Here is a 12,944-nt window from a genome sequence, read left to right as displayed (position 1 = left end):
TAGTACTCTAGTATGTATTTAGTGGAAAAAAATCCCCATATCCATGCAGTTCAAACCCATGTTGCTCAAGGGTCACCTATATTTTTAAGTATGTTTTTATTTTTAAAAATAATGAAACAATTAGGTGGAAAATAGTGCAAGTTTTGCTGTGGAGAAGCAGATTTTTATGCATTTATGACTTGAGATGTAACATTCTAGATGCTTTCAAGATATCACAAAGCATGAGCAATGGTTAATACTGTGGATTAAATTTGTTTGTATAAATTTAACTCTGAAAATATGAATTACTTTTTCTTTAATAATGAAAAGAAAAGCTTTAGGGATGTGGTTAGTGTATTTATATGCTTTACTAAGCAAAGGGGATCTATGATTAAATCATATAATTAACAAAGATAAAACAATGATAGTTAAATTTAGAGAAAGTGTAGTCAGTGAGTAGAAATATACAATCATGTAATTCTGAATTTTCACTTCTGGAAGACGAAACACAATATAAGGTAGAGAGCTTCAAAATACCCACATATTTTTCTTCACAATTATGAGACTCCAAAGAGCTTTAAATATATTATATTCAATGTCCAGTCTGTCAATGTAGGACTCATTAATTGTTACTGTTGAATTGTTATTCTTTTTTACAAGAGGACTTTCTTTCCCAAAACAATGTTTAGTTATTAATAAACAACTCTTTAAGTGATTGAAAACATTGTTTTCCACAAATTTATATATTTGGCACTCATTGTTTTGTAATATGTTAAAAGTGTATTTTCTTATATATATATTTATATATTTGTGTATATACACACACACACACACACACACACACACACTATATTTGCTATACTATATATATGTAGAATTTGCCGTGGGGACTTACATGTGTTTATTCACTAGAAAGGAAGGAAAGAAATATCCCATTGCCTGAGCAGAGCTAATAGTTTCTGGTATTATTTCCCAGAAGATAACTTTCTGTAAGAACATGTGTTTTCTTTAAAAAAGTAAATAAAATTAAAAAGAACTCTAGCCTGCATGCAGCAAAGAAGACCCAACGCAGCCAAAATTAAAAAAAAAAAAAAAAAAACTCTATCATAGAAACTTGTGATATTTGTGTTAAGAAGAAACAATCTTTACTTGCTTGATAAATAGGGTACATAAAAAGATTAGGTATGAAAAGAAGACAGCTAAGGAGCTCTAGAGAGAAAAAATACGTTTGACTATTTACATAATTCTTAAAACATAAAATGATGAAGGTGGTGGGCTAAGCTCTTCATGCGCTTTATATCATTTGATCTTAACAACAATACAGTTATCCTTGTTTTACAGATGAGGAAATTGAGGCTTAGAAAGGTTGAGTAACTTGTTCAAGGTCACACCCTGAGTGGCAGAGTTATCTGTACAGAAATGCAGTTTAAGAGGGAATATAAACAAATAGTTACAATAGAGATATGTATGCAATAGACAGAGTTACTAGTAGGATTAGTATAGCATTAGGGAGCATCTAGCAAATATAGTGAAGCCTGATCCAGTGTTCAGGCAGAGCTTTCCCAAAAGAGTTGAGATTCACTAGCGAGGAGAGGGAAATTGGGGGAGTGCTTAATGATCAAGCTAGAGAAGTAAACAGAGGCCAGATTTTCAGAACCTTACAGTGAGAACATTTATATTATGATTGTCCTGGTTGGGACACTTGAGAGTGAAAAGGAGGCCAATAATGTCTGTGTTGGTACAACAGAAATGAACAAAACCTGTTTGGGCAAACCAGGAATTCACTGAGATGAGGAACATGAGAAGGAGTGAGGATGATAGTGAATTTGTATTTGTTCAGTTTCATATTTGTTCATTTAAAATTTTTTTGATTTTTATAATTCTGAAACAATTAAAAATTGATAGAAAATTTCCAGGCATAAAAAAGTACAAAGACTTTTTTTCCTGAACCATTTGGAAGTAATTTGCCAGTATGCTGCTCCACTACCCCTGAATACTTTACTGTGTATTCCTATAAATAAGGACATTTGCCTACATAAACATAACACAACCGTGGAAATCAGGTCATTGACATTATACATGACTACCATCTACTCCACAAATCCCAATCAAGTTTGTTGTCTTAATACTATCCCTTAGAGCAAAAGGATACAGTTCAGAATCACCTGCTGCATATAGTTATCATGCCTCTTTAGTCTCCTTCAGTTGGGAGCAGCAAAACAATCTTTCCTGGTTTTTAATGACCTTGACATTTTGAAGATTACAGATCAGTTGTTTTATGGACTATACCTCTGGGCCTTTTCCAGCCTGGGTTCTGGAAGGGAATGAAACCCTAACATCCTAAAGCATCTATTGTATGAAAAAATTAACTTCTCTCAGTACACCTAAAACAGTATTAGTTATGAAGCATTCTTGAGAGAGTTGAGGAAATAGTCACTGTGTTCTCTGGCTCAGCTGAAGAAAGCTAAATTATTAGATTTTGACAGGAATACCTCGAAAGTGATGATGTTTTCTTCTCATTGAACCCTATTAGATGACATACAATTTTGATTTGTCCCATTACTAATGGTCACTTGATTAAGGATGTGTCTGTCAAGATTCTTAACAATGAAGTTTTTTTTTTTTTTGGTAACTAGTAAGTATTTTGCAGGGAAGTTCTTTGAGACTGCAAGTATATCATTCCTAATCAAACTTTCAGTATACTCATTTATTTATTTGTAGTACTATTGGGCCTTAATTTATTGCTATCATTATTTATCTTGATGTTCAAATTGTGCCCAATTTAGCTACAGGAAACCCCTTCCAGGTAGCTTGTGTGTCTCTTGACATGTTTCCATCACTTTTTGACTACTTTCTTTCTTTCTGGTACAAGATATTAACAAGTTTATCTTGTACTTTCCCTACCCTAGCCCTGGAATCAGCCATTTTAGACCTGAGTCTTTTTAGTGGCGAATAATATTTAGAAGACAGGATCTGGGCACTAGGTGTGCTCTTTGCTTTTGGAGTACGGTGCTTGAAGGCTCAGTGAAGAGAGCTAGGACATATATGCATGTATATATGAATGTATGTATACACCTTTGCATTATATCTATCTATCTGGCCATGAATGTACACTGATACCATTAGTTCTAATCTAGTACCTCAGAGTTTCTTCTAATTTTCTTCCTTTACATATATGTTACCCCCCCCTTTTTTTTTTTTTTGCGGTACGCGGGCCTCTCACTGTTGTGGCCCCTCCCGTTGCGGAGCACAGGCTCCAGACGCGCAGGCTCAGTGGCCATGGCTCATGGGCCCAGCCGATCTGCGGCATGTGGGATCTTCCAGGACCGGGGCACGAACTCGTGTCCCCTGCATCAGCAGGTGGACTCTCAACCACTGCGCCCCCAGGGAAGCCCTACCCCCTTTTTTGATGCTGAGAAACCTGGCTCCCTTTGGCCTTATTAGATTTACTTGTTTAGCCAATCTCCCTGTATGTAATCAATCTCTCCTTTCCACTGCCATCCCTTCTCCCATATAGATGCACTTTTCTCCTGTGTGGGCTCTGTTATCCACATCAGACTGACCCTCTACATGGATGTATCCTCACCCTACTCAGGCTGGGCCTCTCCACACTGGACTGACCTTTCTGTGATGCTGTCTTCACCCTGTACCAGGTGGGCTCTGACTCTCATGCTGCCATTGTTTCTTCTTCCTGGGCCCTTCCTTCCACAAGCAGGGCAGATATACAACTACTTTAATTTAGTTGTGAATGAGAAGAGAAAGGGCAGTAGCTAAAAGGTGACTCATTCAGGAAAGAATTGTTTTTTTATAAGATGCCCATCTGGAGGGTAAGTTTAAAGATATATCAATAGAAGAGACAGAGATAATTGATAAAGCTGCTTCTCTCAGAAGGTAGAAAAGAATGGGATCTAAGAGCATAATCATAAGGATTAGTTTTAAGTATGAGAAAAGACCATGTTCCCACTCCAGCAGAGACCAGGAGGGAAGAATGGGTTTAATACAGGTTTGTTTGAGAGTTTCCTGCCTGGGAGAGGAGTAAATTTCCATCCTATGGCTTTTACTTTCTCTGTATGGACATTCTTGAGAAGGAGTCATTTACTTGGAGATTTGAGGAGAGTGGAGAAGGTTCTAAAATCACTGTGGAAAATGAGAAGTGAAATGAGCAAAAACACAGGAAGATTTCTGTGTGGCATGGAAAATCTAACTGAAAATAGAAACTGAAAATGAGTGAAGACACTAACCCAAACGGTTGCAGTATTTTCTCCAGCAGTCCCAGCACTAGGAGTGGAGAAGGCAGTTTTTATCAGGGAAACAGTTAAATAGAAAGACATGGTGCAAGTAAGTTGAGGATATTGGCTAGAGAGAGGTTGACATGAAGGAAATGAATATTGAATGTTGAATAGTTCTTTTGTAAAATAGTTCTTTTGTAAAAAATTTATTGAAGTGTAGTTGATTTACAATGCTGTGTTAGTTTCAGGTGTACAGCAAAGTGATTCAATTATATATATAATTATGTATATTTAGATTCTTTTCCATTATATGTGATTACAAGATACTGAGTATAGTTCCCTGTGCAACAAGTATGTCCTTGTTGGTTATCTATTTTATATACAATAGTGTGTATATTTTAATCCAAAGCTCTTTTAATTTATCCCTCCCTCTCTTTTCCCTTTGGTAACCATAAGTGTATTTTCTGTGTCTGTGAGTCTATTTCTGTTTTGTAAATAAGTTCATTTGTATCATCATTTTAGATTCCACATACAAGCGATATCATATGATATTTGTCTTTCTCTGTTTGACTTACTTCACTTGGTATGATAATCTCTAGGCCCATCCATGTTGCTGCAAATGGCATTATTTCATTCTTTTTTATGCCTGAGTAATAGTCCATTGTATATATATTACCACATCTTCTTTATCCTGAAATGAATAGTTCTTTAAACTGTTAGAAAAGTAAGGAAAGAAAGGAGGGTTCTGGAATAGGGACAGTAGATGGGTCATGCCTATCCCAAGGTCCTTGTGTGATTTGGTCCCAAACAGTAAGAAACCAACTCTGTCTAACTTAAAGGTATGTGTGTAGAGGTGGGAAGGGAAAGGATTTATTATATGTATATTGAGTAACTCACAGAATTTAAAATCAGGCTGAACAATCATGCCTCAAAGATACAGGAAGCATGCAGCTTTGGTGTTAGAGGTTTTAGGAAGCCTCTTCAGATGATCACTATGGGGATGAATCTGCTCTATCATCATTTATTCTTATGTTACTGCTCAGGATTCAAATACTGAGGGAAAGGTTAAAGTTTCATGGCTTTGCTTGGGTCAGCTAGGTGGTTGAGGGTTCTACCAAGACTGCCTGAAATGGGAGAGGGGTAGTTCCTCAAAAGAAAACAAAGGTGCTGTTAAGAGAAGGAGGAGAATGGATGCTATGCCGGCAAAAACAAAAGATGTTCAGCACTAGTAGATTGCATGTGTGGTATTGAATTTACGCAGGATAAAGCATGATTTGATACAGAAGGGAAGATGATGAATAAAATACTAATCCTTGTTTTTTTTACTTTTATTTTTCTTAATCACAAAAATAATAAATGTACATAGTAAAAATAATTAAAGATATCTCCTTTTCCCCAAGTCTTTTGTGACTGTGTAACAATGACCAAGATATGACAGCAAAGGGGAGAACTGGGTAGAAGGTGATAGATTGATTTGAAAGTCATGGCTTGAACATTTTCTGTGGTTCAGGTCTGTCAGGTGTACTGTGGATAGGAAAGTGCATAATGAGAGTTTGGTCTCTTGCTCATAAGTTAAAGTACAAAGCAGTGCATTGAAAACTTTAAAGTCAATACAAATCCAAAGTTGGTTTTACTAAAAATGTCTCCTTTTGGAAAAGACATAAGTAAGTATGTGTCTTCAACTTATATGATAAAATAAATTTATATGATTTTTTATTCTTTTAAAATCTCCTTCCATAAACCCTACATTTAAGAATTGACTTTAAAAAAAAAAAAAAAGAATTGACTTCTTTTTTATCTTTGTTCTTTTTATTCATTATTTTTGAGACAATGCGTAACCTCCTTTCCCCCCTAAAACAACCCCTCCCAGCTTGCTTTCAGAAGTCAACATTTTCATGCAAACAGTTTATTGAGTAGACTCTACATTGTGCATATTAACACAGTAATGTTTTTATTTTTCCCCAATCACAATTCCCGATAGTGCTATATAGAATCTCCCAAGACAATTTCTTGGGTACATTCCACAACTTTCTCATCACTTTCAGTTATTAAAAAAACAAAGCAGAACCAGACTAATTTCACTCCAGTGTAAAAATCCAATCTCAAATCTGATTCAAATGTAATCCTCTCAATTCCCTCTACTAGCATCTAACTCCTTTGTTGGGGAGGAGGAATATGAGAGATGGCAGGGGTTGCTTACTGGAGATGAAGAGTGCCCCTCCCCACAAGACTACATGATTCTGTTGCTGCTGGTATTCTTTGAGGATGTGGTGGTCTCCTCATAACTTTGTGCAATTTTTAGAGTTGTTTAGCTTCACCTTGGGTCACCTGCAGAGGGGGCACCCATGTCTTCCTGTAGTCTTGCCTTTGGTCCACATCCCAACCATTTCTCCTCTCTTCTTTATATTCCTTCATATGGTGTCAAATATGGTAGTTCTCGTCTGTACCCTCTGAAAGACGAGGAGACCTGGAATGGATTGGAGGTTTTCTCACCTTCTTCTTAAGTTCCCTATAACATGGTCTCTTTTTGTTCCACTTTCCTGGGCTCAGACAGTAAGTCCTCTTCCTTCAAAATCTCCAGAAAAGAAGCAGGCACAATTCTTGGTGTTCACATATGTTCCCAAATTCCAAAGGACACAAGTCAAATTCTCCCCCAGACTCTCCCACGGGGCTCACTGCACTTTGAAGGCAGGCATCAGGTTGGTCTCTAGGTACCTAACTCTGCAAGTCTTCAGCCAGGTAGCAGGCTGTCAACCTTCCCTCTTTGCCAGTACTCACTTTCTGTTTTCCATTGAAACTCCATGCTCCCTTGGCTTCTGGAGGGTTGACGGGAAATACCTTTCGGCTGACCTAGGACTGAGATGTTGGTTGGGAGGAGCAGAGGTGGTTCTGAGTTAGTCCTTCAGGAGGTTTTTGGCCCCAGTGGTTGGAGAAGCCTTTTTTTTCTACTTTCAAATTTTATTTATTTCTACAGCAGACTCTTATTAGTTATCTATTTTATACATATTAGTGTCAATTATATGATATATGTCAATCCCAATTCATCCCACCCCCCCACTCCCCCCCTGCTTTCCCCACTCGGTGTCCATACATTTGTTCTCTACATCTGTGTCTCTATTTCTGCCTTGCAAACCGGTTCATCTATACCATTTTTCCAGATTCCACATATATCCGCTAATAAAAGATATGTGTTTTTCACTTTCTGACTTACTTCACTCTGTATGACAGTCTCTGGGTCCATCCACATCTCCACAAATGACCCAATTTCGTGCCTTTTTATGGCTGAGTAATATTCCATTGTATATATGTACCACATCTTCTTTATCCATTCATCTGTCAATGGGCTTTAGGTTGCTTCCATGACCTGGCTATTGTAAATAGTGCTGCAGTGAACATTGCGGTGCATGTGTTTATTGAATTATGGTTTTCTCTGGGTATATAGTGGGATTGCTGGGTCATATGGTAATTATATTTTTAGTTTTTTAAGGACCCTCCATACTGTTCTCCATAGTGGCTGTATCAATTTACATTCCCACCAACAGTGCAAGAGGGTTCCCTTTTCTCCACATCTCCCCAGCAATTGTTGTTTGTAGATTTTCTGATGATACCCATTCTAACCAGTGTGAGGTGATTACCTCATTGTAGTTTTGATTTGCATTTCTCTAATAATTAGTGATGTGAGGAGCTTTTCATGTGCCTCTTGGCCATCTGTAGGTCTTCTTTGGAGAGATGTCTATTTAGGTCTTCTGCCCATTTTGGGATTGGGTTGTTTGTTTTTTGACTATTGAGCTGCACGAGCTTTCTATCCTGTTCCATTGATCTATATGTCTGTTTTTGTGCCAGCACCGTACTGTCTTGATTACTGTAGCTTTCTGGTATAGTCTGAAGTCAGGGAGTCTGATTCCCCCAGCTCCGTTTTTTTTTTTTCCCCTCAAGATTACTTTGGATATGTGGGTTATTTTGTGTCTCCATACAAATTTTAAGATGTTTTGTTCTAGTTCTGTAAAAAATGCCATTGGTAATTTGCTAGGGATTGCATTGAATCTGTAGATTGCTTTGGGTAGTATAGTCATTTTCACAATACTGAGTCTTCCAATCCAAGAAGGTATCTCTCCAGGTATCTCTCCATCTGTTTGTGTCACCTTTGATTTCTTTCATCAGTGTCTTATAGTTTTCTGAGTACAGGTCTTTTGTCTCCCTAGGTAGGTTTATTCCTAGGTATTTTATTCTTTTTGTTGCAGTGGTGAATGGGATTGTTTCCTTAATTTCACTTTCTGATCTTTCGTTGTTAGTGTATAGAAATGCAAGATATATCTGTGCATTAATTTTGTATCCTGCAAATTTACCAGATTCATTGATTAGCTCTAGTAGTTTTCTGGTGGCATCTTTAGGTTTTTCTAGGTAGTGTATCATGTCACCTGCAAACAGTGACAGTTTTACTTCTTCTTTTCCAATTTGTATTCTTTTCCTTTTTTTTCCTTCTCTGATTGCCATGGCTAGGACTTCCAAAACTATGTTGAATAATAGTGGCAAAAGTGGACATCCTTGTCTTGTTCCTGATTTTAGAGGAAATGCTTTCCATTTTTCACCATTGAGAATGATGTTTGCTGTGGGTTTGCCGTATATGGCCTTTATTATGTTGAGGTAGGTTCCCTGTATGCCCACTTTCTGGAGAGTTTTTATCATAAATGGGTGTTGAATTTTGTCAAAAGCTTTTTCTGCATCTATTGAGATGATCATATGGCTTTTATTCTTCAACTTGTTAATATGGTGTATCGCATTGATTGATTTGTGTATACTGAAGAATCCTTGCATCCCTGGGATAACTCCCACTTGATCACAGTATATGATCCTTTTAATGTGTTGTTGGATTCTGTTTGCTAGTATATTGTTGAGGATTTTTGCATCTATATTCATCAGTGATATTGGTCTGTAATTTTCTTTTTTTGTAGTATCTTTGTCTGGTTTTGGTATCAGGGTGATGGTGGCCTCGTAGAATGAGTTTGGGAGTGTTTCTTCCTCTGCAATTTTATGCAAGAGTTTGAGAAGGATGGGTGTTAGCTCTTCTCTAAATGTTTGATAGAATTCACCTGTGAAACCGTCTGGTCCTGGACTTCTGTTTGCTGGAAGGTTTTTTTTTTGGGGGGGGGTACGTGGGCCTCTCACTGTTGCGGCCTCTCCCATTGTGGAGCACAGGCTCCAGACGCACAGGCTCAGCGGCCATGGCTCACGGGCCCAGCCGCTCCGCGGCATGTGGGATCTTCCCGGACCAGGGCACGAACCCGTGTCCCCTGCATCAGCAGGCGGACTCTCAACCACTGCACCACCAGTGAAGCCCCTGCTGGAAGGTTTTTAATCACAGTTTCAATTTCATTACTTGTGATTGGTCTGTTCATACTTTCTGTTTCTTCCTGGTTCAGTTTGGAAGGTTATACTTTTCTAAGAATTGGTACATTTCTTCCAGGTTGTCCATTTTATTGGCATAGAGTTGCTTGTAGTAGTCTCTTAGGATGATTTGTATTTCTGTGTTGTCTGTTGTAACTTCTCCTTTTTCATTTCTAATTTTTTTGATTTGAGTCCTCTCCCTCTTTTTCTTGATGAGTCTGGCTAAAGGTTTATCAATTTTATCTTCTCAAAGAACCAGCTTTTAGTTTTATTGATATTTTCTATTGTTTTCTTTGTTTCTATTTCATTTATTTCTGCACTGATCTTTATGATTTCTTTCCATCTACTAACTTTGGGTTTTGTTTGTTCTTCTTTCTCTAGTTCCTTTAGGTGTACGTTTAGATTGTTTATTTGAGATTTTTATTATCTTGTGAAGTAGGGTTGTATTGCTATAAACTTCCCTCTTAGAACTGCTTCTGCTGCATCTCATAGGTTTTGGACCGTCGTGTTTTTGTTGTCATTTGTCTTTAAGTATTTTTTGATTTCCTATTTGAATTTTTCAGTGATCTCTTGGTTATTTAGTAATGTATTATTTAGCCTCCATGTGTTTGTGTTTTTTCTTTTTTTTCCCTGTAATTTATTTCTAATCTCATAGCATTGTGATCAGAAAAGATGCTTGATATGATTTCAATTTCATTAAATCTTTTTTTTTTTTTTTGTGGTACGTGGGCTCTCACTGTTGTGGCCTCTCCCATTGCATAGCACAGGATCTGGACGCGCAGGATCAGCGGCCATGGCTCATGGGCCCAGCCGCTCCGTGGCATGTGGGATGTTCCCGGACTGGGGCACGAACCCGTGTCCCCTGCATTGGCAGGTGGACTCTCAACCACTGCGCCACCAGGGAATTCCCAGTTTTCTTAAATTTACCAAGGCTTGATTTGTGACCCAAGATGTGTTCTATCCTGGAGAATGTTCCATGTGCACTTGAGAAGAAAGGGTAATCTGCTGTTTTTGGATGGGATGTCCTGTAAATATCAGTTAAATCTATCTGGTCTTTTGTGTCATTTAAAGCTTCTGTTTCCTTATTAATTTTCTGTCTGGATAATCTGTCCATTGGTGTAAGTGAGGTGTTAAAGTCCCCCACTATTATTGTGTTACTGTTGATTTCCTCTTTTATAGCTGTTAGCATTTGCCTTATGTGTTGAGGTGCTCCTGTGTTTGGTGCATATATATTTATAATTGTTATATCTTCTTCTTGGATTGATCCCTTGATCATTATGTAGTGTTCTTCCTTGTCTCTTGTAACATTCTTTATTTTAATATGTATTTTATCTGATTTGAGTATTGCTACTCCAGCTTTCTTTTGATTTCCATTTGCATGGAATAGCTTTTTCCGTCCCCTCACTTTCAGTCTGTATGTGTCCCTAGGTCTGAAGTGGGTCTCTTGTAGACAGCATATATATGGGTCTTGTTTTTGTGTCCATTCAACAAGCCTGTATCTTTTGGCTGGAGCATTTAATCCATTCACATTTAAGGTAATTTTTGATATGTATGTTCTTATTACCATTTTCTGAATTGTTTGGGGTTTGTTTTTGTAGGTCCTTTTCTTCTCTTGTGTTTTCCACTTAGAGACGTTCCTTTAGCATTTGTTGTAGAGGTGATTTGGTGGTGCTGAATTCTCTTAGCTTTTGCTTGTCTGTAAAGCTTTTGATTTCTCTGTCGAATCTGAATGAAATCCCTGCCGGGTAGAGTAATCTTGGTTGTAGGTTCTTCCTTTCATCACTTTACATGTATCGTGCCACTCCCCTCTGGCTTGTAGAGTTTCTGCTGAGAAATCAGCTGTTAACCTTATGGGTGTTCCCTTGTATGTTATTTGTCATTTTTCCCTTGTTGCTTTTAATAATTTTTCTTTGTCTTTAATTTTTGTCAATTTGATTACTATGTGCCTTGGTGTGTTTCTCCTTGGGTTTATCCTGCCTGGGACTCTCTGTGCTCCTTGGACTTGGGTGGCTATTTCCTTTCCCACGTTAGGGAAGTTTTCGACTATAATCTTTTAAAATATTTTCTTGGGTCCTTTCTCTCTCTCTTCTCCTTCTGAGACCCCTATACTGTGAATGTTGGTACATTAAATGTTGATCCGGAGGTCTCCTGGGTTTTTTTCTTTTCCTTTCATTCTTTTTTCTTTATTCTCTTCCATGGCAGTGAATTCCACCATTCTGTCTTCCAGGTCACTTATCCGTTCTTCTGCCTCAGTTATTCTGCTATTGATTCCTTCTAGTGTATTTTTCATTTCAGTTATTGTACTGTTCATCTCTGTTTGTTTGTTCTTTAATTCTTCTAGGTCTTTGTTAAACATTTCTTGCATCTTCTCTGTCTTTGTTTTGCCTCCATTCTTTTTCCGAGGTCCTGGATCATCTTCACTATCATTATTCTGAATTCTTTTTCTGAAGGTTGCCTATCTCCACTTCACTTAGTTGTTTTTCTGGGGTTTTATCTTGTTCCTTCATCTGGTACATAGTCCTCTGCCTTTTCATTTTGTCTGTCTATCTGTGAATGTGGTTTTTGTTCTACAGGCTGCAGAATTGTAGTTCTTCTTGCTTCTACTGTCTACCCTCTGGTGGATGAGGCTATCTGAGAGGCTTGTGCAAGCTTCCTGATGGGAGGGACTGGTGGGGGTAGAGCTGGCTGTTGCTCTGGTGGGCAGAGCTCAGTAAAACTTTAATCCACTTGTCTGCTGATTGGTGGGGCTGGGTTCCCTCCCTGTTGGTTGTTTGGCCTGAGGCGACCCATTACTGGAGCCTACAGGCTCTTTGGTGGGGCTAATCGTGGACTATGGGAGGATCACACCAAGGAGTACTTCCCAGAACTTATGATGCCAGTGTCCTTGTCCCCAAGGTGAGCCACAGCCAACCACTGCCTCTGCAGGAGACCCTCCAACACTAGCAGGTTGGTCTGGTTCAATCTGTGGGGTCACTGCTCCTTCCCCCTGGGTCCTGATGCACACGCTACTTTGTGTGTGCCCTCCAAGAGTGGAGTCTTGTTTCCCCCAGTCCTGTCAAAGTCCTGCAATCAAATTCTGAAAGTCTGATTCTCTGGGAATTCCTCCTCCTGTTGCCGGACCCCCAGGTTGAGAAGCCTGACATGGGGCTCAGAACCTTCACTCCACTGGGTGGACTTCTGTGGTATAATTGTTCTCCAGTTTGTGAGTCACCCACCCAGAGGTTTTGGGATTTGATTTTATTGTGATTGTGCCCCTCCTACCATCTCATTGTGGCTTCTCCTTTGTCTTTGGATGTGGGGTATCTTTTTCAGTGAATTCCAGTGTCTTCCTGTCAATTATTGTTCAGCAGT

The sequence above is a fragment of the Delphinus delphis genome, chromosome 3 (assembly GCF_949987515.2).
Source record: "Delphinus delphis chromosome 3, mDelDel1.2, whole genome shotgun sequence".
Taxonomy (NCBI): domain Eukaryota; kingdom Metazoa; phylum Chordata; class Mammalia; order Artiodactyla; family Delphinidae; genus Delphinus; species Delphinus delphis.
Note: the sequence above shows the minus strand (reverse complement) of the source record.